General features: G+C 40.3%; 1 protein-coding gene across 4 annotated transcripts in view; it reads left to right on the forward strand.

Moving 5' to 3' along the window:
- The window catches only part of PPP2R5E (protein phosphatase 2 regulatory subunit B'epsilon), a 71,641-nt gene that overhangs the window by 1,304 nt on the left and 48,379 nt on the right, over nt 1-21,958 (forward strand). The window contains exon 1 of one of the 4 annotated variants that reach the window (XM_031553722.1): nt 18,721-18,859. The exons of 2 other annotated variants lie outside the window; for them this stretch is intronic. The gene's annotated coding sequence lies outside the window, so the exon portion shown is untranslated. Of the gene's footprint in view, nt 1-18,720; nt 18,860-19,754; nt 19,779-21,958 lie in introns of those variants that run through there. One more of the 4 variants, XM_019615947.2, reaches the window with a different exon arrangement.

Raw genomic sequence — 21,958 nt, forward strand, 5'->3', positions numbered from 1 at the left:
AAAGCCTATGTGTATCAATTAAATTAAACTTGGATTGTAGGATTTGTTCTGCTGGAGTTGTCATTAAAATAGTTGAGACTTCCTTCTGTGGAATGCGTGCGAGAATGTACAAATAAGCATACTTGCTCAAAAGAAAGGTCCAAAGGACCATCTAACCCCGCTGTATTAAGCTGGCAAGGGCTGATTTGGAAGTAGAGGAGACTGGAAGAGCAGGGTGGGCCTGGAGTGCTTCCACTATTCACCATTTCTCAGTGTGTCTGCCAGTGCCATTCGATTTGGCGTTCTGGTTTGTAGTGAATTTTCTTCTATGAACTTTTCCAGTTGTTCGGTGAAAATAAGATAAAGAAGCAAATGTTCATTTAAGTCATTTAAAACTCCATTCTGGCAGGTCATTTTTGAGATGCAGGTAATTTCCCTTAAAAATACAACTTACTGTATTTCAGTAAATAGAGTTTGTCCTTTGGCTGAAGTGGCTACACTACTGAAAAAAGATTTAGATTTGTATTTGAATGAATGTTTAAATTATTTGGTTATATTGTGTAGTCCTGTTCAGGGAACACTGTAGGTGTGTGCACAGACACAAGAAAAGGTTGGCTTTGGCCGAGGATGTGGTCTTGTAGAAACACAAGTGTGTGCAGGTGCTTATTTTGATTGCTGTAGCTGGTCCTGTGGATTGAGATACAAAGCTGTAATAAGATAAAACAGATGGGGCACAGAGCGTTACTGAGATATTTATGATTAGTGTCATAATGAGTTACAGTGGTCCAGCTTCAAATTAAGGATCTGATCCTGTGAGTTGGTTTTCTCCCTTTGACTTAACGCAGAGTCCTGTAGGCACAGGGCTCTGTACAGATCATTTTGCAGGATTTGGGCCTAAGGATGCATCTGAAGCAGCAGTGGTATTTGTTCCTGCTGAAGGGACACCAATGGTTAAAAATTGTGCTACTATTTAGAATTATTCTTGATCTACTTTGATTACTGTAGCAGTTAGGATTATTTAACCTGAAAGAAGTCATATTTCATCTGCATTTTTCATGCTTTTCCTGGACAGTTGCCTGAAAGTCCTAATCTTTAAACTTTTGGGCTTGTACTTGCCCTCCAACAAATAACTAGTCCTATTACTTTATTCAGTAACCACATGATTTCCTATTTTATTATTTTGATCTTTAAAGTAAAAAAAAAAATGAAGATTTTTTAGCAAAATAGCTTTTTTTTAAGATACTGAATAATGAGATCAGTTTGGAGATCTCCAGTTGCTAAGTATACTCCTTGTTTTGGGTAAGTTTCAAGTTTCATTAAACCTGTTTAAAAATATTTCAGTACAGGAAATTTCTAGAGGAAAGACCTTGAATTTGACCTGAAACATTTTATATTTGTGATGGAAGAGTTTTGCAGACTAAGCCACACATGCTGTGCTCTTCTCTCCTCTTCCCCTATTCTCTCCTGCTCCCCTCAAACTATATCTCATACTGATAGTTACAGCCTGTATTTTCTCCCAGAGAAGCACCTGCATGGACTTTAGTATCTTCTTTCATTATAAGAATAAAGTGTGCAGCAAACTAGATAAATGCTTTGTCCATTCTTTGCAAGTTTTTATACTGTGCCTGTCACCATAATGATTTGAGCACCTTCCAGTTGTGTATTAAGTGACGTGACTACACATCTGTCACATCTTATCTGCTCTCATTCCTTTCCCCAGAGGCAGAGTCATATACAGTGAAATGGCTTGTTTTGGTAGTGTTTTAATGCAGTCTGTTCCTTTCTGTGGATGTATGTGCCTGTACTGCAAGAACAGATAAGTTGGAGCTGTTGTTTATTTGATAATAATAATGTTTCAGGAAACAGAAATAGACAGAACGTGTTTCAGTGTTATGCACAAGGCTGAATGGTAACTTGCCATTTAGGAAATGTAGTGAGAAGGACTGGAGTTTTCAGTGGTGCTTATTCTACTTAAAGCATAGGGGAATGAGGTTGTTACTGGGTGTTTTATTATTTTTTTAATTAACATAAATGTGTGCATTGTTTAGCTCTTTGTGAACAAACGTTCCATGTATTTATGAGATGCAGGAGCCTTCTGAGGCCCTATTGGGTTGAATTAAGACTCTCAAATGCCCCAAGCCAAAAAAAACCTCCTCATGCAGTCAAGACTTTTGCATCCTCTGTTCTTCCACAGTCAAGACTTTTTTCTGATAATTTAATTGTTGTTATTTACTGCGCTCTGACTAAATGGGAGGTTTAGGTTAGATATTAGGAGGAAGTTTTTCAGCCAGAGGGTGGTGAGGCACTGGAACAGGTTGCCCAAGGAGGTTGTGGATGCCCCATCCCTGGAGGCATTCAAGGCCAGGCTGGATGTGGCTCTGGGCAGCCTGGTCTGCTGGTTGGCGACCTGCACATAGCAGGGGGTTGGGACTGGATGATCCTTGTGGTCCTTTTCAACCCAGGCCATTCTGTTATGATTCTGTTATAATTTGGAGTTGTTTTATAATATGACTAATGTTGAATCTAATGTTTCAAAAGCAGTCTGTCCTCCTTTGTTTCAAGTGGAATGGTACAAGAATTGCTAACAGGAGCTGTGGTACAGTTGGCCTGCATTTTCAATATATATACTCGTTAAAAGGTTTAAATCTCACATGCACTGAGGTTCCTGCATGTTCTTGTCTGGTGTCCTGCCCTGTGTTACAGGGCTTTTCAGTTTGTCTTAACTTTTAAAGAGGCTCTTCACAGAATCACAGAATGGCCAGGGTTGAAAGGGATCTCAAGGATCATGAATCTCCAACCCCGCTGCCATACGCAGGGCCACCAACCTCCCCATTTAATACCAGACCAGGCTGCCCAGGGCCCCATCCAACCTGGCCTTGAACACCTCCAGGGACGGGGCGTCCACAACCTTTCTGGGCAGCTGTTCCAGCACCTTACCACTCTCTCCATAAAGAACCTAAAATCTTCCCTTCCTCAACTTCAAAACTTCCCCTTGTCCTGCAGTTATCTACCCTTTCAAAGATTCCCCTCCTGTCTGTAGGCTCCCTTTAGGTAGTGAAAGGCTGCAATGAGGAAATGAGGCTCTGGAATCAGCAGGGTTGGCAGGTCCCTGAGGTAACTGGTTTGTGGCAGGCCTGGTGAGGGGCCCGTATCTTGAAATGACAACATCCACCTTTGTGCCTTAGGCACACCCACACACAGTTTGTTAATAACCAAGTTTGTGGCCTCAAAGCACGCTTCCGTAGCGGAAGGTGGTGGTGTATGTTGTATGTGCATTGGAAAGGGGTGGTACTTACCAAAGGTTCTTTTACTTTCATTTTCTGTAGATGCTCTTAACTTACAAGTCTTTGGAGGAAGGTAGGTGGGGATAGAACACTGGTAGGAAAAAAAAATCCTGTATTGTAATACCGAGCACACAAAAACAGACCAATCTCATTATTACCTGTAAAAGCAGAGAGTCCATTCCTGTTGCTGGCAGTATCTGTCATGTCAGGGGAGTGTCCAGAGGATGAAGACGTGCGTGCAGGAGGAGACTGCAGAGATCGGATGGCTTACAAATAAATGTTGAACAGAACTGGGCAGAAAACTAGTATATGATTCACAGTATTCTTCTCATCCTCCTATTCTCATTAAAAATGCATAATAAAGTAAAGCAAACCATATCAAAGAACGGCAGTTAAATATTAAAGTGATGTATCCCATTTTTTATCATTTCAAGGGGCACCTCTTGTTTCCTGCCATTCTCCCACGTTTTCCAGTATTCCAATGCAGTGTAGTTACTTCCAGGTTTATTTCTGTTGAAAACAGGCCTCAGCTCAAACTATAATTTTTATTTTAGGCAATTTTTCTTTCTTAAAAGAGGTGCTCAGAACAGAAGTTCTCTGTCAACAATACCAATTGCTTTGCTACCTCAATATTATGAAATTTATTGAGCTTCTTATGCATTTATCAGATAGTTTCCATGGCATTAAAGAATTGCTGTAGTGGCAACAAAAGAGCGCTGCATAGTCAGTAAGGGAAAATCTTTCACTTGCTGTTTGCTTTTGATCATTATATTATTTCCCTATAGGTGTGATTTTATTATAAGCTTTTTTTATGAATCCTATCTGTAGGCCAAATGCTGAAGTTCCTAAATAGTCAAAGATCCTTTCAACTCTGGAAGACTTTTGCCTAAGTGAGAACTGCAAGATGTGTACCTTCCTTCTCAAATACATTTGATTAGGAAAAAATCCTCTTTATCATGCGTTAAGAATATTTCAGTCTAAAGAAATGTACGTATGGGAAATGGTAGTTATTATCCAAGTTGTAGAGGAAGAGGGCTTGTATTTTCCGTTGAATTGCATGAGAGTTGGCTGCTTGTCATTTCTATGCTAGTCTCCATTTATGAAATTTGGAATGCTTTACAAATATCAATTAACTATTAAGAAAATATCTGAAGTTAATACTTTATCCTAATTTACAAACAAGAATAGAGAATCATAATGGCTGTGACTTGCAAAATCAAATTTTGCTTTATATTCATAAGTGGAAATAAATCCTCATTTATTGTCTGAAAGAGACCTTGGAACATGGTTCTATTCTGCACATAATGGTGAATCAAACATCAGTCTTGGAGCTTCTGTACAGAATTTTGCACTTGTTCTGAAATAAGAGCAGACATAGCAGGCTCTGTCCCTGTAAGATTTGGGAAAAGGGCCACAGTTCCCTGCTTATGGCCTTACGATATGTGGAGTTCCGGTGGTGCACAGTTAAACTCTTCACCTTTCCTTGTGCTCTTGCTCTCCTTGTGCAGTTCTTTTTTGATGATGTATTTAATGTCCCCTTCAATTGTGTAAACATCTGGTGGTTGTAGTGTAGAGTAATTTCTTCCAGTGATCTGAAACGTTTCTGGTTGTTCTAAAATCCATTTGGCAATTACATTCTGCTTTGTGGAAGTTTCTCTACATGCTCTTGTCTCTCATGTCCAGAATGTAGTTCTGTACAACTGCATTTACAGAAAATGTGTGTCTGTGAAAATGTTGCCTTGTAAGTCAGTGTCTTAGTAAAACAAAACAAACCTTTGTACGCTGACAGTATAGTAGTGAGAGTATAGTTGGTGAGAAATCCTGTTGTCTCAGCCTTAATATTCTAATCATCTTTGTTTCCATTCAGCTGTCTTTATCTATTTGTTCCTCGATCTATTTAGATCAGAGGACTCTTCCTTTGGCCCGTGTTTCCCTTGCCCAGACCCTCAGTGTAGTTCTCTTCCTTCCTGAATTTCTCACTCTGCTTGCAGAAATGTTAAGGAATGATTGTTCTCACTTCTTACTTCTTAATCATCTTTAAAACCAAAGTGACTTGCAATTACTATGTAGGAGATATTTCTGTACTCTTCAAGATTGAGTCTAAAATCTTGATGATGATTTTCAGGAATGTCTGGATTTCACCATCATCAGAAGCAATTGTTTTCGGTCTGTGTTTGTGTGGCATGTCTCTATGATATGCTTCTCAGCATTATTTATTCCTCTAATAATATTGAAGTGTTCTGTGTCCAGCTGAATCTCTACGATGAGTCTGTAATGAAACCTCCTGTTTCTGTAATAAGGACCTCCTTTATGTTCCTTTTTCCTAAAGTATTTTTAACAAATACAGATTCTGGTTTAGCCACGCAATTATTTCTATGCTTGTTGAAGTACAGTGCTGCCTTTATTTATTACAGATAACAATATGGAGCTTTATATTCTAAATGCTTAAGAGGAGATTCAGTTTGGATGTTAGGAAATACTTCTCTGGTAGAGTGGTCAGGTGCTGGAATGTGCTGCCCAGGAAGGTGGTGGAGTCACTGACCCTGGAGGTGTTCAAGAAATGTTTGGATGTTGTACTGAGGGATGTGATTTAGTGGGAAATACTGGTGATAGGTGGAGGTTGGACTGGATGATCTTGGAGGTCTTTTCCAACCTTGGTGATTCTATGACTCTGTGCACGTTTTCCAAAGCTCTGGAGCCATCTGTGTGATTTATTGATTGTGCTTATGTGTATCAAAAGTGTATAACACACATCTGTATATACAAGCAATTTATTTATTTAATATAATAGAAAAAGTCCACGTATTAAGCTTATTCAATTTGTCTGTTTTGTTTTTGAGGTTCAGTACTTGGATACTACTTTTGTCCATCAATGAAGTATTACAGCAGGGAGGCAGTGCCTTCGTGTTCATCCATTGTAAGCCTGTGTCTTCCTGAAAAATGAGCACTTTCATTTGCACTTTCTGGGGAGTGGGAGGACAATAAACTATTTTTAGGCTCAGGGTAACTTCCTTTCACCCACAGTTTGCTCATTCAAGCGATTGCTGCTTCTTTGGCTCAGTTGTGCAATATTTTTTAGCCATCACACGCAGGAGGACTCACTGAGTTCAGTGAATTTTGGTAGGGTTTGGCTTCTATGGGTTTGGGAAACTGCATAATCTTGGTAATTAATTAAAAATATCAGCAAAGGACACGTGTTATTTCTTAAAAACTTAAGGGAAACCTTTTAGAGGAATGCTAGTGCCTTGTGTCAGAAGTCCATGGCAGGGTATGTCTGCGTTGCTGGTTGTTGTAGATGCACAACAAGCTGTGTGATTTTTGTATTCTGGAGGCAAAGCTCATGGGAGAAATTCCCAATCATACGCCACACAGTCTCATGTATTCGGGGGGAAGTGTTTTTGGGATCAGATTGTTTAAAAACATTTTGCCTCCTATTTCTTTATTTAAGCCTTCATAATTGTAGTCATCTGCTTCAGTATCCTGGGCCCCTTTGGTTGAATCAGCAGAACTGGTACAGTGATGGACTTCTGTGTAGAGTTGATAACTTCTGAGCGTGGTTTTCTGCTAAGAAATGAAATAAAATGCTGCTGCAGCTACAGTCTGAAAGTCTGTTTTGGAAAGCTGTGGTATCTGTCTGAGGAATGAGTGCAAAATACTCAGTGCCCCTGGGTTGCTGCACTTGATGGAAGAATTGTTTTGAGTAAAGCCTTAAAGTTGAGCTACAGGGGAACTGGTTTTGATCAGAAGTATTAATGATTTATAATAATAGCTTGCTGTAGGGTTTTTCAATGGCAGTGATGTGTATAATTTTGATTTTTTAAATGTTCTTAGATGTATTTAATCAAAGAACGTATTTTCAACCTCCTATAGAAGTTTATTTTTCAAGTCACAGCGTGTCTCATACTAATTAACTGCTATATTAAATAGTGTCGCTTGTGAACAAAGTATATAATAATTTCATTTTAAAACACTTCAACAGCTTTTGATGTTTTTATTAATACATTTGAATAAAACAGAATCATTGCTTTGTATTTAAACCATTTATTGTTCGCCACTGTTTTGTCTTTTCTGATCTGTATGTCAGGGTTCTCAGCTGCAGTTGTTCTCCCTGAAGGTGATGTGCCTGACACCTTCCCTGGTGTCTGCTGGAGTTTATGGCAGAGAAGGGCCACAGTGAAAAGGGCTCGATGTACAAGCTGAAATGGTCAGAAAATGAAGAAGAGAATGAGGCTTTTCTGGGTAGCTTCCTAAAAGGAAAAACAGAACAGCAGTTTGGTGTAAGCTGTGATGAACATCATTGGACCTGTTGCCAGCTCATCTGTAACAGTGGCTTCATGTGTCCTCTGACCTGGAGAGCTTGTTTTTGCAATTTAATGTGAGACTTTGTTGCTGTACAAGTTACAAGAGAGGTGGAGGCAAGCAGTTTGTTATTCACACAATAAAAGTTTGTGCATTATTTGGTGAGTTTGCACCATAGAATTTGGAGATTTAAGAAGCAGGTGCATTTCCTGCAAAACATCATTCACAGATATCTTCCTTAGTTGGTGGCATTTTGGGGAAGCTAAAAGAAATCATCAGTGATACCTCAGGGATGATGAGTAAGTGCGGATAGCTGTGTGTAGCTGGCAGTAGAAGTGCTCATTCTTAGGGTTTGACTGCTCCGTTGGAGGTGATGGTTAAGCACTCACATACTATAATTTTATTCAGAAAAATCCCATACCTTTGTGAAGCGTTGAGACAATGAAATAAATGTTGCATAGTTACCCATTTTGTGCTGTTCATACAAAGGTAGTTCACTGTGTAACGTGAGGGAAAACTGCTTCTTCAGTTTTTGCTATAACTAAGAAGATCAGAGATTGGAAGAATAATTGCAGATTGGTAATTAAGAATGGGTTTGGAACTTGTTGAGGTGCATGAAGGAAAAGACAGGTGCTAGGAAGAAGAAGCAACTGTGTTTTGTGTTGGATATTGTCTGTGGTTTTCTGTGGGAAGGTTTTCAGGAAGCTACAGAGAGATGTGTGAGATGTTCCCTTATTTTCACCATGCCTGTGGTATCGTTCTCATCTGAGCTGGCCTTTTTCTTTTCTTTTTGTCTCTGCAATGTTGTTTGTCTCATTTAATATCAAATTTTCTTGTGTGCTTGTACCAACCCAGCTTACGTTTTTCAAGTTTTTAAATGCAGGTTGCAGTAAATTTGTTGCTTTCAAAATTTTGGATGTCAATTCAAGTTGATAGTGGGGATGATCAGGAAATGAAGAAAGGATTTTAGGCCAATTAAATATCCTTATTTCTGTTCCGTTATGTTAACCAGTAGGATGTAATGTCTAAACTTCCATTAGTTGGCAAGTTTCTCCTGTCCTCTCCACTTCCAAATTACAGCAGGGCACAGATTTTACATGCAGAATGTTTTTAAAACGGAAAATGTATGTAGGAAGTGTTTTCTGAGTTCGGTTTAGAGCATCTATCTTTTCCATCGGTGGGAACAAAGGTGTGGAAGATGATGGTTACAGCTGAGGCAATCCTTGAAACCAACATAGGGAACGTAATCTGCTCGGTGAACACAGTGAGTGTTACCAAGGGGAGGAAATTTAGCAGCTGGTTGTCATCTTTTGGTGTTTCAGAGAACCTTTTGGAGGTGGGTTTTGCTGACAGGAGCTGGTGTGGCACCGTATCTCTGGTTAATGTCATTCCCTGCATTTCCCCTCTGTTCCACCTAGCAAATATTTCTCCTTTCTTTTCCCTTCTTTGTTCTCTTTGACTGTCTTCTGCACTCCACTTTCCACTTCTGACCTCTGACAGATACAATTCACTTATTTTTCCACAAGAGGGTGATAAAACTCGCATGTGCACGTGTAAAAACAGGCATTCCAGGTAGAGCGGCTTGCAGAGGGTATTGAGAATCTCAATATAGTAAAATCAGATGTATTTAGAAAGAGGAGAAAAACATCTTTTCATCATCTGAAACTCCGTCAGTGTGTTGTAGAGGTTGTTTGTCTGCACTTCTGAAGGCAAGATGAGACCTGTCAGGTTGGAGATCCGCCCTGTGAAGTGTGCCAGTGCCATCCTGCCTCTGCTGCTGTCATCACACCTCGCTGCAGGACAGGTCTCCTTTCCCTCTGTTATTGAGGCACAAGTCCTCCTCATCCCTTCTGCGCCATGTATTTTCTCGATTTCTTTTTTTTTTAATTTCCTATTATTAGAAGAAACATCATCTCCACTGTCCCAGTGCTAAGAAACTACAGTGGTTGAAATTTATTCTCATCTTTAAAAAGCAGTAAGAGTGGAAAAGGCAAGACAGAGAGGCAAAAAATAGCTGCTACTCTGATGTGCTTCCAGTAGGGAATCGGTAGAAATCTCTATCTGCTTTTGAAAAAACCTAAACCTTATAGATGTTTTATTCAAGATCAAATTCCATTCTAGCATCTAGGTATAGAAAGGGCCTATTGGTTATGGGTCTGATGGAGAGAAGTGGTTGTTAGTCTTTCTGGGAACAGAAATGAAGATGGTGCCTAAAGCTCTGACACAGCATTTGACTCTTGGAAAAGTGCTCAATTTGTCTCTGAGCGTGCTTGATGGCAAAGCGTGGCAGCAGACCTTGTAGGTGTGTGTGGGAAGGTTGAGATGGAGTGCTTTTAGTGCACTTTGAGGAAGAGCTAGTGTATCACAGTTGCTGTATCCAGATATTTTGGATGCCATAAACTCAAAGTTTCATTGCTGTAAACTGCCTGAGAATATCGTCTGAGCGGCCAGATTAAATCTTGTTGGCCACAAATAAAAAGAAGTGCAGCAAGTCCCTTAACGTTACAGAACTGAGCAAGTGGGATCCATACTGTGGGCTAGGATAAGCTGAGCAGTGGAAAGGTTCCTGGAGAACTTCTGGGCACTTCGTTATGGTGCATCAAAAGGAGTCCTGGTAAGGAAGGAGAAAGGAACAACATGCTTGAAGTTATCTTTACCCCATCCTTCAATTACTGTGAACTTCCAGGTCACGGAATAGAATTTCTTACTCTTCCCTAATTTCAGAAGAGCAAACAAATTCCACAAATAATAAGTAGAAATGGTGCAGTCTTTTATGAAAAAGGTGATCATGAAGCCCAGTGGTCTCTTCAGCAAATCTTGTTATTTTGTCTCCTTATGATGGGAGATTCTAAAGCCGAGATAAATGTGTCACGTTTCCTAGGGCAAGTAAATCTTTCTGTGTCCCATTCTCCCTTGGCTACCACATCTTTAATGAGCACAGTTGCACTCAACAAACAGTGTGTGGATGGAGCACTTTGCTGCTTGGGCAGATGGGGCCAAGTTTAAGACTTGTTCAGGTGTTTCAATCTCAAGAGTGACAGATCTCCCCCCTTAACACAGAGGGGGACAACCCCATCCCAAAGCAACTCTTCTGAAAGGGAAAGACTTCACAAAACCCAAATCTTTCTTTCTATGTTCTTCCTGAGCTGATTATGAGAGAGTGGAATTTGAATTCACATTAGCAATGGAAAAGTCTTAAGTTTTGAGGTTATTGCACTGATGAAGGAATGTCATAGCATCTAGAAACTGAAGTGAGTGGCTAGGAACAGGTTTTGAAGTGTCTATCTTATATTTCTGAGTTACTTTTATTTCCTGCCTGATAAGGAACAGTCACTCCTGCTGCAGAAACTTTGTTAATCAAGGATTTTGCAGAGAGCAGGACTGACATGCTCTTCAGACTAAAATCAGAGGTGGCCTCATTTGACATGAGCACAATGTTGGTCTCCCCTCATTATGCACAATTGATCCAGGCATGAACAAGCATCATACCAGAGCAAAAATTAATCTGAGAGCCATCATCTTCAAAGTTGGTTCCCTTGTAGTGAAACGTGCCAAAGCTTCATGGTCAATAAAAAGCAAATAGCTTGGAAGTGAACATATTCTTATGTTTATTTAGTTTTGGATATGTATTACACTTCTGGATTAAACCCCTGATATTTCAGATAAAGTTAATGGAAAAGCTCTGTGGTGATATACAATATGGAACAACAAAACCTAAGGTATTTTTTCATTACCATTGGGCTCTTTGAGTAAAGCATTCAATGCTTAATAACATTTTTGCTTGTATAGTTTTAAAGGTCTCGAGCAACAGGACCTATTTCATATCTGGGGTTGCAGCAAAGATAGTGGGGTAGAGTGCCCCGCTGTGCGTGCTTTGGTTTGGGAAAGGAGGCAAGTGGGTGAAAGGGAAAAGTGATGTGGCCTTTCCCCTTACTCCTAGGTTCAGTGGGATGGCTGCAGTGCCTCCCCCTCTTTTGAGCTCTTGTGGTCAGTGCTGTTTCCCTGCATTATTATTTCCCAGGTTTCTTGCATATGCTGAATATGTGTATTTGGGATTATTTTTTCCCAGGTATATTAGTTGGTGTTTTTCCAAACTGAATTTCACTTTGTTTTTTGGCAACATAAGGAATTTGCTTAAGTTTCTTTGTATTATTTCTGAATTTACTGCTATTCAAAGTTCTGTGTTTAATATCCTCAGAAGTTGTCTATATGCTATTTTAATCATATAGATCATTAAGGAAATTGTTAATATCTGGATTAAATTGGTTCTTGCATTTCTCTGGCATTTCTTTCCAGTTGGATACTTATTAAAGTATTCCTTATTAAAGATTCCTAAAGATTCCTATTCTTTTATTTCTAGGCATTTTGGCAGTGCTGAGTTTCTGTGCCTTTCCTGTCGCCTCAGAGTTGGAATCAGTTTTAAATGTAGGGCTTTGGGATCGAGAGAAGTGTGACTTCTGTTTCTCATGCTGGAACAGAGCAAAATTTATAAATCTAATCACAGTCAAAATTGAAGTTGTATTGTAATGATTGGAAATATATCTTCACATTCATTTCAACGTGCTGTCTTTGTGCTTTAATTTGTAGAGTAAAGGTTCTTAAACGATAAATTATTAAGTAAATATTTTCCTAGTGGAATGTGCTTTCTATTTTTGTATATCATCTTGAGAACAGAATGTGATTCCTTTCTGTAGGGTCAGCTATTTGAAATACTTGCCTCTGTTTGTTCTAACTGCGTAATCTATAATCCTCAATATGTCTTTAATCCACTTTATCTCTTACAGTTCTACATCTCCGGGATAAGGAAGAATGTAGTATGAGAAACAGAATTCAGGGTGTAAAGTTTGGAAAGATTAGTTCAATTTCTGAACTCGGTATTGATAGACTTTGATGAATGCCCTACAAAAGAAATGAAGAGTTAAGGAAATTATGTACTCATATTTTCATTTCTATGGAATGAGCAAATAATAAACTACGAAGAAGTTTTATAGTATTTCCTATCTAGAGCTCTGATAAAATGAAAGATGAAATTTACCACCAGGCTAATCTGAAAAATCTACAGCCTTCAGGGAAAGGAATTGATTTATTTTAGTTTGACTTACTGTCGTTATTGTGTGAAGTCAGATTGAACTTAAGGATTTTACCTTCTATGTGTGACTAAGGTAGAAAACTGCTATATATTCATTTTTTCTTTAGGATTGTCTATATGGAATTGAGTGGCTCTGTTACCTGGAATAAATACAGTTGTGTATAGGTGAAAAACTTAAAAATTGCTGGTAATCTCCATGTATTAATAGACAAAATGTGACCTTTACACAAAATTGCTGGTTTTGTTAGGGGTGTGTATTTTGATGGACTTGATAAATGGTGCCTTTGTCAAGAAACAGAGGAGGGGAAGGCCAGGCATGAACAATCAACTGTCAACATTTCAGAAGGTTCTTTTTAATTTTAATTTGAACTCAAATAAAGTTTAAGACCACTGTTTCTGTGTGAAAATCTCAGGCAGAGCACTGTGCTAAGTGAACACTGGTTTACAGAAGTGTTAAATGCAAATGTAGTTGACTTTCTTTTCCGAGTGTTGCTTTTGCGTGTTTCAGTAATTGACAGCAATTGAGAACTGTTAAATAAAATCAGTTGTCAAAGGTCAGGTTTCTATGTTTGTCTAATCCTAAGGCATTAGGTACCATTTGTCAGGGGATGATGGATTTCTCATTTTGCTTAGTGACAAATAATCTGATGTTACAAGGCCTTTCAGTCGTGGAGGGGGTGGGCAGTGATCCCGAATGGCGAACCTGTGCAGCACAGATAGTTGTTAATGAGGACATGCTGCTTAGCAGGCCTGGCTTCCAGGATTTCGCCTTACTTTGTTACATGTAGTTATGATAAACATGAATGTTTCTGGTTTCAGACTGTAGAAGAAGATGGAGATCAGAGACGTTAAGGAAACCTGGCACAACAACCCTAATGTTTGTTGTTCTTAGCAGAGGCCGGGAACGTGCGTAACACTGAAAATCCACGTTCTTATAATACTGAACAGAAGGAAAACGTTAGTGGGGAATGTCAGGATTACACATCTATAAAACTTCAGAGAATCCTGTGAGGAGACTTAAATTGCGCTGTAGCTTGTTTTCATGAGTAGAGATTTCCTTTATAGGAAAATAAGACGTATATAAAGCAGCATGGGCCCTGTTTGCTGCTTGCCCTTAAAAATGGTTCCATCTCACCCTTTCCCCAGGAGGACGGCAGCCAGCTGACGGAGCGTGTGAATCTCAACACCGAAACCTCTGTTGCTGCTCCTGTAATGCCAGCCCTGTTGCATCGCGTGGATGCAGGGAGGGAGGGCCTGCAGATCTGACTTCTGCTGCTAACAGAATTTCCAGCGAGGAATGAAGTGGAAATTTGCATTTTTCCATTTAGACATTAGCTTCGCTGCTTAAATTCGTATTGTGCTCTCTGTGCTGCCCTACCATTTTCAGTAAAAGAGCAGTTGCGTGGAGACAAAGAGACTGCTGATTTAAGTCTTAATAGAGGAGTCTGTTATGCTTCAGCTGTGGGAGGATTCTAAATGTAGCCAGGAGGTTGGCAGATGATACCTGGACCGCAACTACTTCAAAATATTAAGCGGCTGTTAAGGTTTGCTTAAAAAATGTTTGATGGCTGAAAGAATTCCTGGGAAAAAATATGACAGGTACAGGAGTTTTTGTTTAAAAATGCACTTATTGTCTGGGTTTTATTTGCTGTTCATTTTGAATAGCAAAAGCAATAAAGTAGAGTTAAGCTGCCAACTCCAACAAAATATTGACGGGGGGGAACCAACCTAATCCTTCTTTCTCTTCCCACCTGTGCTGCAATTTTTTGGTAAATTTTGTTGGCTTATGTAACACCTTGACTTTCATTTTCAAAGCGAGTAAAGACTGGTTTTGATTATGTCAGTTAAGCTCAAAGCTGCATGGTGTTGTCATCCGTAGTTCTCAGGAAGCTCAGTGTGTGTTGCTGATCTTTTCCTAAGCTATGACACTCTAAAAATTCACCCTAGGTGTTTGTTTTGAGCTGCCACTTTGAGAGCAGTGAAGCAGGACGATGGGACTGCTCAATTCCTCCTGGCTACAAGCTGCACACTCAAAAGAAGCCTTGTCTGAGCCATCCTCATTGCTGCAGTGGCTTCTGCTGGACCCTGGAGCTGCCCCGGTTCCTCACCTTGCTGCTGTGCCCTCTTAGCTGTGTCATTTCTGACCTGTGAGCTGCTGTGTGGGATGCGTGAAATTTGCTACCCCAGCAGTTTTGGTTTGTTTTGCCTCTTGGTGGGTGGGGAGGGGAAAGAAAGAAGTGGTGTGAAGCTGTTGTGCCGCATGCCTAAATGTAGAGAGAAGACCTAAGGAAGCCATTGCGTAGGACCACAGTAGTTAATTTGAGCTAAGAGTGTGAACTTCTAATTAATTTCTGAGTGTAGTTCCTTTTATGACCTGTTTCACGGGTAGGGTTGATGACAGGATTGCTGTGCTGGGTCATTAAATAGTTAACGTTAATGGAGATATTTGTGCTTCAGAAGGCTGGCTTTGCACGCATGTGGGTATAAGCATTTTCAGTAGAAGGCATTTGGTGCTTCACTTGGGAAAAAGTCAAAAGAGGTGATTGATGTTTTGTACCTTTAGAATACGGCTGATTTTGTATGACTGAAGCTTCAAGAAGGTGCTGCAGAACTGGGAAAAATCTCATCTGTGTGTCTCAGCCATAGCTCATGTAGAGCCACAAAGTAATACTCTTCTGAACCAAAATCTCATTGAATCTGAATGGAAAATGCAGGTCTCTCTGGCCTAACAATTGCAGAAGTGATTATTTCCTGGTGTGCAAATTTCACTGGAAACTTGGAGATTTCTGCAGTGTTATCTGAAAGAAGAAATACTTTTCTCCTCTGCCATGCAGCAAAGGCTTTATCACAGAACCTGTGTGGGGCTGTCAAGGCTGTGTGTTCTGCTTCTTACAGAAGAGTTTTTCACTTCTCATGAATGTTCTTTTTTGTTTGCTTCATACGCTGACAGTTGTGGTTGAAAGTTCTGTATGCAGTTGGATTTTTTTTATTTTTTTTATTTTTTTTTTTATTTTTAGTTTTCTTGCAGAATTTCTAAAGATATTCTTCCTGAAAGAGTAGGTAGGAAATAATTGCACTTTTGCCCATGTTAAAAGTTCACTTCAGAACTTACGTGGTGGCTCCTTGCCATTTGCCAGAGGTGCTTCTTGTGCCCCCCTTAAGACTTTTGCTTGCTCCATAAATGCCAGCCCAAATCTGGCAGTGTTTTGAGATGGTGGAAACTATTTTACGTGTAACAGCCAGATAGATAGATATCATAATTACAAACAATTGAGGATTTAGCATCTGTTATTAACCTGTGTGTGTGTGTGTGTGTGTGTGTGTGTGTCATGCTTGCAGAGATAGATGAGCATGATTTGTTTCCTTGTAGGTGTGACAGAGGTGTCAGCGTGACCTGTGTGTGTGGCATGGTGAGATTTGTGCTGGGAGGTAGCAAAGGGCTGGGAGGTGGGCTGTGGGGAGGAGCTATATGAGAAGGAGAGTGGTAGAGACACATTAAGTGATGGAAGAAACAGGGAAAATGCATTCATTGGTACATTTGGGGAAAAAGAAAACTGAATTTTTCTTCAAAAGCTTTAGAGGGGGTACAGTTGTAATGTGTTATGGGGAGAAAGTACTGATCAAGCTTCTACCGTTGGCTAATGGCAGAAATTAGACATGCACTTTTAAAAATGAGGACAAATATGTGCTTTCAGAACTGCATAAAGTGTGGTTAGATTCTGTGCTGTGTGCTTCTATACCATGAGTCACGGCTTGCCTGAAAGCTGTGTTGTAGAGCAATTCTGGGGTGCCTCCATGTTGGTCTGACCGACGGCGTTAGGTGATGTGTTCTGGTACTCCCTTCCAGCTCTCAGAAACTTGTCCAGCTGTACTTGTTTAAGAAGCTGTGAGTCATAGAATGGCCTGAGTTGAAAAGGACCTCAAAGATCATCGAGTCTCAACCCCCCTGCCATGGGCAGGGTCACCAACCACTAAACCAGGCTGCCCAGAGCCACATCCAAGCGGTGAAAATTTGTCAGAAAGGTTGTAAGGGATTAGAGAAGCAAAGTGAGACTTTCCAGGGTAGAATAGCTGGGTATTTCCTTGGAGGAATTGTACATTGCTGTTTCCTCAGCTCTGTGCACTCGTGTGATGCTCTGGCAGCTGCTGGTTGCTTTTGCCGCTCAATCTGAGACACCAAGCCATGATGTACAGAGCACATGATGACTCAAAATGCAACTGAGCTTGGTGGGAGCCAGGCCTGAGTACTGCGCAGTGCTGCGTAGCCATTCAGAAAATCCAAGGTGTCTCAAATTGAGCATTGAAAAGTAATGGATGCTGAATCCTGTCATTTCTCAGCGTACTTCTAAATTAGTATCTTGTGAGTAATGCAGTGTAAAAATGATATCCTTGAAAGTGTTAGTTTTGTTTGGTTTGAGAAAAAATAAGCATCACTCTGTGCAAACTCTTTAAGATTAGCTGCTTTTATTACAGCTACGTACCTGGAAGTTTGCTCTAATCTTAATTTAATAGAAGCAAATCTGATAGAATTCTTCTGTTTTTCATTCCAAGAAGCACAGACTGTCATCAGTATTTCTCAGAAGTGTTGGATGCAGGTGATGATGCAGCTCACTGAAGTTGAGGCACGATCCCGGATGTCACTGTGCTGCTTCACTTTGAACATGAAGTCATTCCTTCTCAATCCCATTATTTTTTTAAAGCAATAAAATGTAAAAATTAATTATTCTGCTTTTAATTTGTTAATTTATTATTTCACTATGCAGAGTTTGTTTTCCTCTCTAAGTGTAGCATGCCATGTTACTGGCTTTAGTGAAAGCTGTAGTTCATTTTGTTGTTTCATCAGGTCCATTTATTCTCATTAAACAATTCTTAGCAAGCCTTGCAGGGTTAAAGTAGGAGTGTTGCTGTAGACTGAAAATAATTTGAAACTGTGATCCTGCTGAAGGTCTTCTATTTTCTCACTTCCTTCTGCCTGCCCTGAGTACAAGTGACTTGCATGCCCTCCCTCCTGCCTTTCTGAACGATTAATGAGAATCCTGGTACCACGCACATCTATCATATCCACTTTCAATTTATCTCCTTCCTTGGCTCTGCAGCTTAGGTAATACTGATCAATTTCTACCAAAACTGCAAAGTGTTATTTTGCAGAGCCCTGAAGTTTGTGTGGACGTGCTCTCAGTGCCTTTTGGTGTCGTCGTTTTACCACTCACTCTGCAGTGTTACGTGTAGTAACTTACTGTGCTATCTTGCATGTCCTTACACTATTTTTGCCCTTCTTGGCTATTTGCCTTCCCATTTCGAAACAACTTTCTTGAAGTTAGTCAGGCAGATCATTCAAGGTGAAAGGGAATGGCTGGGCTGCCCCTACAGAAATGAGAGTGAAACCTCAGAGGTGCTGGCAAGGTGATTTAAAAAACCAAGCAACAAACAAAACCAACAAGTCTCATGGCTGTTCTTACAAGAACTCCTTAAGTCTAGCCTTGTGATTTAGTCTTTCAGTGAATCTGAGGAAATGAAACAGCGTGTGCTGCGGAATCCAGAATCTGTGCAGGTTCAAAACGTGCTTAACGACAAACAGCGAATTGCTGGAAGGAAAGCTGCTTAGTGTACCTTGTTGGAAAATGATTATGCTCTTGTTCTCTGAAAATAAAGGATTGTAATTTAAGGCTGCCTTTATACCAGGAGGGTTTTCTCCTGAGTTGTTTCAAGGTAAAGTTGGAAAAAGGAAGTAATTTGTGAAATGATGAAATACAGTTCACTGTCAAAGCAACCAAAGAATAGAATTACTCAAAATAAATAGTTGCTCTTATTTTGAAAGCGTGTCAAAGTGTAGGAGCTTTATTTATGCATAGTTGCTATTGGCTGCACAAAACCCTCACTTCTGTGGCTAATGATAGATAGGAGTACTAATAATATAATTCATGCCTTGTCATATTTTGCTGCTTAATCATGTTGTTTGGCACTCCCTCGGCCGTGTTCTGCGCTGCCGTAATTCAGGAATGAAAGCTCACTTGGGTGCTGGCGTTACCGTATGGCAGCCACATAGGCTGGGATTATGCAGATAATGAAAGGACTCTGACTAGCCCATGTTTACCTCCTAAAACTTGGGTGAACTAAGGGACAGTAAACAGGCAACGTGCTGGGAGCAGCCTCCTTGCAGGATGATGGCCTGGATCTCCTTGCGTCACGACTGCTTTCAAGAGCCAGGGTGGGTAAGCAGAAACTGAGAGCTCTGGCAGGCACAGCAACGTGTGTCAGCAGTGCTGCTTGAAATTTCTGCCACGCAGAAGTTCTCTCTGTGCACGTCTTTGGGAAAGCTGTCCGTGCTTTTACACGCTCTTGCTGCTTTCAGAAGTTGTATATTGCGATGATGTTTTTTGTTATTATTTTGTTAGAAGATATTTGAAAGTAGTGTTTTTGTTTTCCTTAATTTAATGTCAACAGCTGCAAGTTTAAAATCTAAAAGCATTTTCTTAGATGCTAACAGTGAACACTGAATTCCAAGCAATTCACAAAGTGGTGCTGCCTGTGTGAATGTTTCTTTTCTAGTAGAAAGCAAGTCCTTGGTTTGATGCTGAAGATGGATGTAGTTGAGGGGCTCTGTAACCGAGAAAGCAATGATAGAGGATATAAAGAGAGAGTTATAAAGGAAATATCTTAAAACAAATGAGAAATAAGCTTTATTTACTCAAAACCACTCTTCCTTCTCTTGGTTTATAAACAGCATTTCATCTTTAAGCAGTACAGGTTCTTCTAAGATAGCTGTGATTTTTTGTGGAGTAGTTTCCATGCTCGTGTCAATGCATGAATAACCAATAATAGAATGGGTGGGGAGGAAGTTGATTCTAATGTGACTTAAAGCATGCCTGCTTCCACCTCAGCGATTGGCTGTTTGAAAAGAGCGATTTGCTGTGCTGTTTGTTTGAGCCTTGGGTTGTTTGGTGTTAATCACCATCCAGTTATGAATGTAATTCTCTACTTAGGCTAGTGAATTAGACTGTAGGTTAGTGCTGAGTTTTAAACATACCTTCATTGAGCGCTGGAGTTAAAAGGGGAGGGATGGGATTGTTCTTTACAGTGATACATTAATGGCACGGAGCACTATTCCACCTGTAGGTGTGATGAAGGTAAGGTTCTTAGTTTCTCAGTCCGTTTCAACATAAGAAATTGGTAATTATCATTAATGGTTTCTTGTATAATTAAAAATGAATTTCCTGATATACTGTTTGCAGCGACTGTTCATTATGCAGTGTCACACGTAATCAATAGGCGCATTCTTTTTACTACTTGCTTTTTCAGTATTGTTTATGGCATAGGTTCTCCTACATTTGCAGTAGGAAGCCTTTTTGGTTTGCTTATAACTTGTGATGGTTTTCTTTCTCAGACTTTTACTGGCAGTTATCACTTAAAATACTCTGTGTGTGAGTAGTGTAGCAAAGCAGCGGCAGCAGAGGGTACTGCTGAATAGGGTCCAGAATCTGTAAGTTAGGCATGTAAAAGGGAGATGTATGTCAGTGTCTGTTATCTTGTAACATAAGGTGAGGGCTGATCTCTGTGTTCAGGAGTGTTGAGAGAGATTATATTTGTGCTGTAACTGTTACCAAACTTTTTTGCTGAAGTTAAGAGTACTTTTGAAGTTGGCACTGAACGCACTGGCTCAGGTTGATTCTCCTCCAGTTGGAGGCAGAGTGTTATGTGCAGAATAAGGGCAAAATTGACTTGTGAAGACAGGGTAGGATTCCAGTTTTCCAAGCTCTTACGTAAAATTTAGAAACCTAGAAGCTTTCTTACCAGTCACGCATTCCGAAATATTTCCATTGGGAATCAACACTGTATTTGTGTTCAGCCTAAGAAAGGACGTTGGCACCGTTGATCATGCATAATAAGAAAACCCTCGGTGAGAGAAGCTTAATTTTAAAATTCTGTTCCAGCAAGAGGTTTGTACACCTCCTGTAGCCTGCATGTTCTACCACTTTGGCATTCAGAGAACATTAGAATTTTAAATTATTGTAATTCAGACATTTATTCCAGTCATCTGTTTTGGTGTAGCTGGTTTCCGTTTGTTTGTTTGCTTGTAATCATTCTCAGAGTTCTAAAATTCTTCTTCCTACAGATTTCAATGATTTTTCCTGCGTATGTTAAGGGGAAAAATATCTATTCATTTGTTTTAAGCCTCTAGAGGAAGTTGGGAAGCATAACACGAGCCATGGTCATTATCTTAGACCTACCCAAAAGTAAAGGGTTAATGGCAGCTTATCAGGTAGTCACAAGAAGAGGTGGGCTGATCACTGAAAGGGGAAAACCAGGCAGAAGTTGTTGCTCACTCAGAACCAGGAAGCAAAGAGGAACTGGAAAGACCTGTTGTTTAAAGGCCCTGGGTTATATCTGCTGCAAGTGGAGGTATTAGAGCTGCCTAATGCCGGAAGCTGAGCGCAGAGGGCGAGGAGCTGTGTCTGAGCTCATCTGTTCTGCAAGAGCAGGAAAGTGCTGCTGCGGGCACACTGCTTCCATCCCTGACCTCACTCTGATACCTAAACTGCCCTCCCCTCAGCTTCTTTAGCTCCTTCCTAGTGTTGAGAGGAATAAAAAAGGAAAACAAATGAAGAAGTATTACGTAGTATGCTTTGAAGTGGTGGTAGTGAGGATGTGGAGAAATGATAAAATGCTGCACTTGAACAGGTGGAGCGTGTTATTTTGCAATAATCTGATTTTGTTTGCCTTACAACTACTTCAGTCAAAAGTACTGATCCAGTACTTGCATCCATGTAGAAACTAGTATAATTCTCAAGTTCATTCAATTTTTTCAGGTGATCTGAGATACTGAAGGGAGGGCCGTGGGTAAATACTTGAACTGTGAGAGCCCTAAGGTGGTGCTGGTGCCTCAGGGGGGGATTATCTCATGGTGGGAAGACGGGCCCAAAGCAGAAGAACCTGCTGTTTTCCTCCTCATTACATAAGCAGCTTTTTTTCATGTCTTCTGTCTTGGTGTACCTTTATCTCACTGTAAAGCAAGGAAACCTGTGTGTCCAGTCATTCTCCAGGTAGGGTGGTGTGCAGCAAGAGACAAATAACCTTGGACTTCTTTGCCACTTATCCAAATGAGCACAAACAGTTCTGGAGAGATGATCCATCTCTGCTAGGCAGGTCCTGCTGAGTGCAGGAAGTGACCCTGAAATGACAGAAAAGCCCCATGGGCACATGGGATGAGCCAGCAGGGGGGTGTGCTGGGTGGATACGTGCCATGTGAAGGCAGTGGTATCTTCTCCAGGGTAGGGTGTGCTTGGGCTGATTGGAGCTGGGTACCCTG

The sequence above is a fragment of the Meleagris gallopavo genome, chromosome 5 (genome assembly GCF_000146605.3).
Source record: "Meleagris gallopavo isolate NT-WF06-2002-E0010 breed Aviagen turkey brand Nicholas breeding stock chromosome 5, Turkey_5.1, whole genome shotgun sequence".
In the NCBI taxonomy this organism is placed as follows: Eukaryota; Metazoa; Chordata; class Aves; order Galliformes; family Phasianidae; genus Meleagris; species Meleagris gallopavo.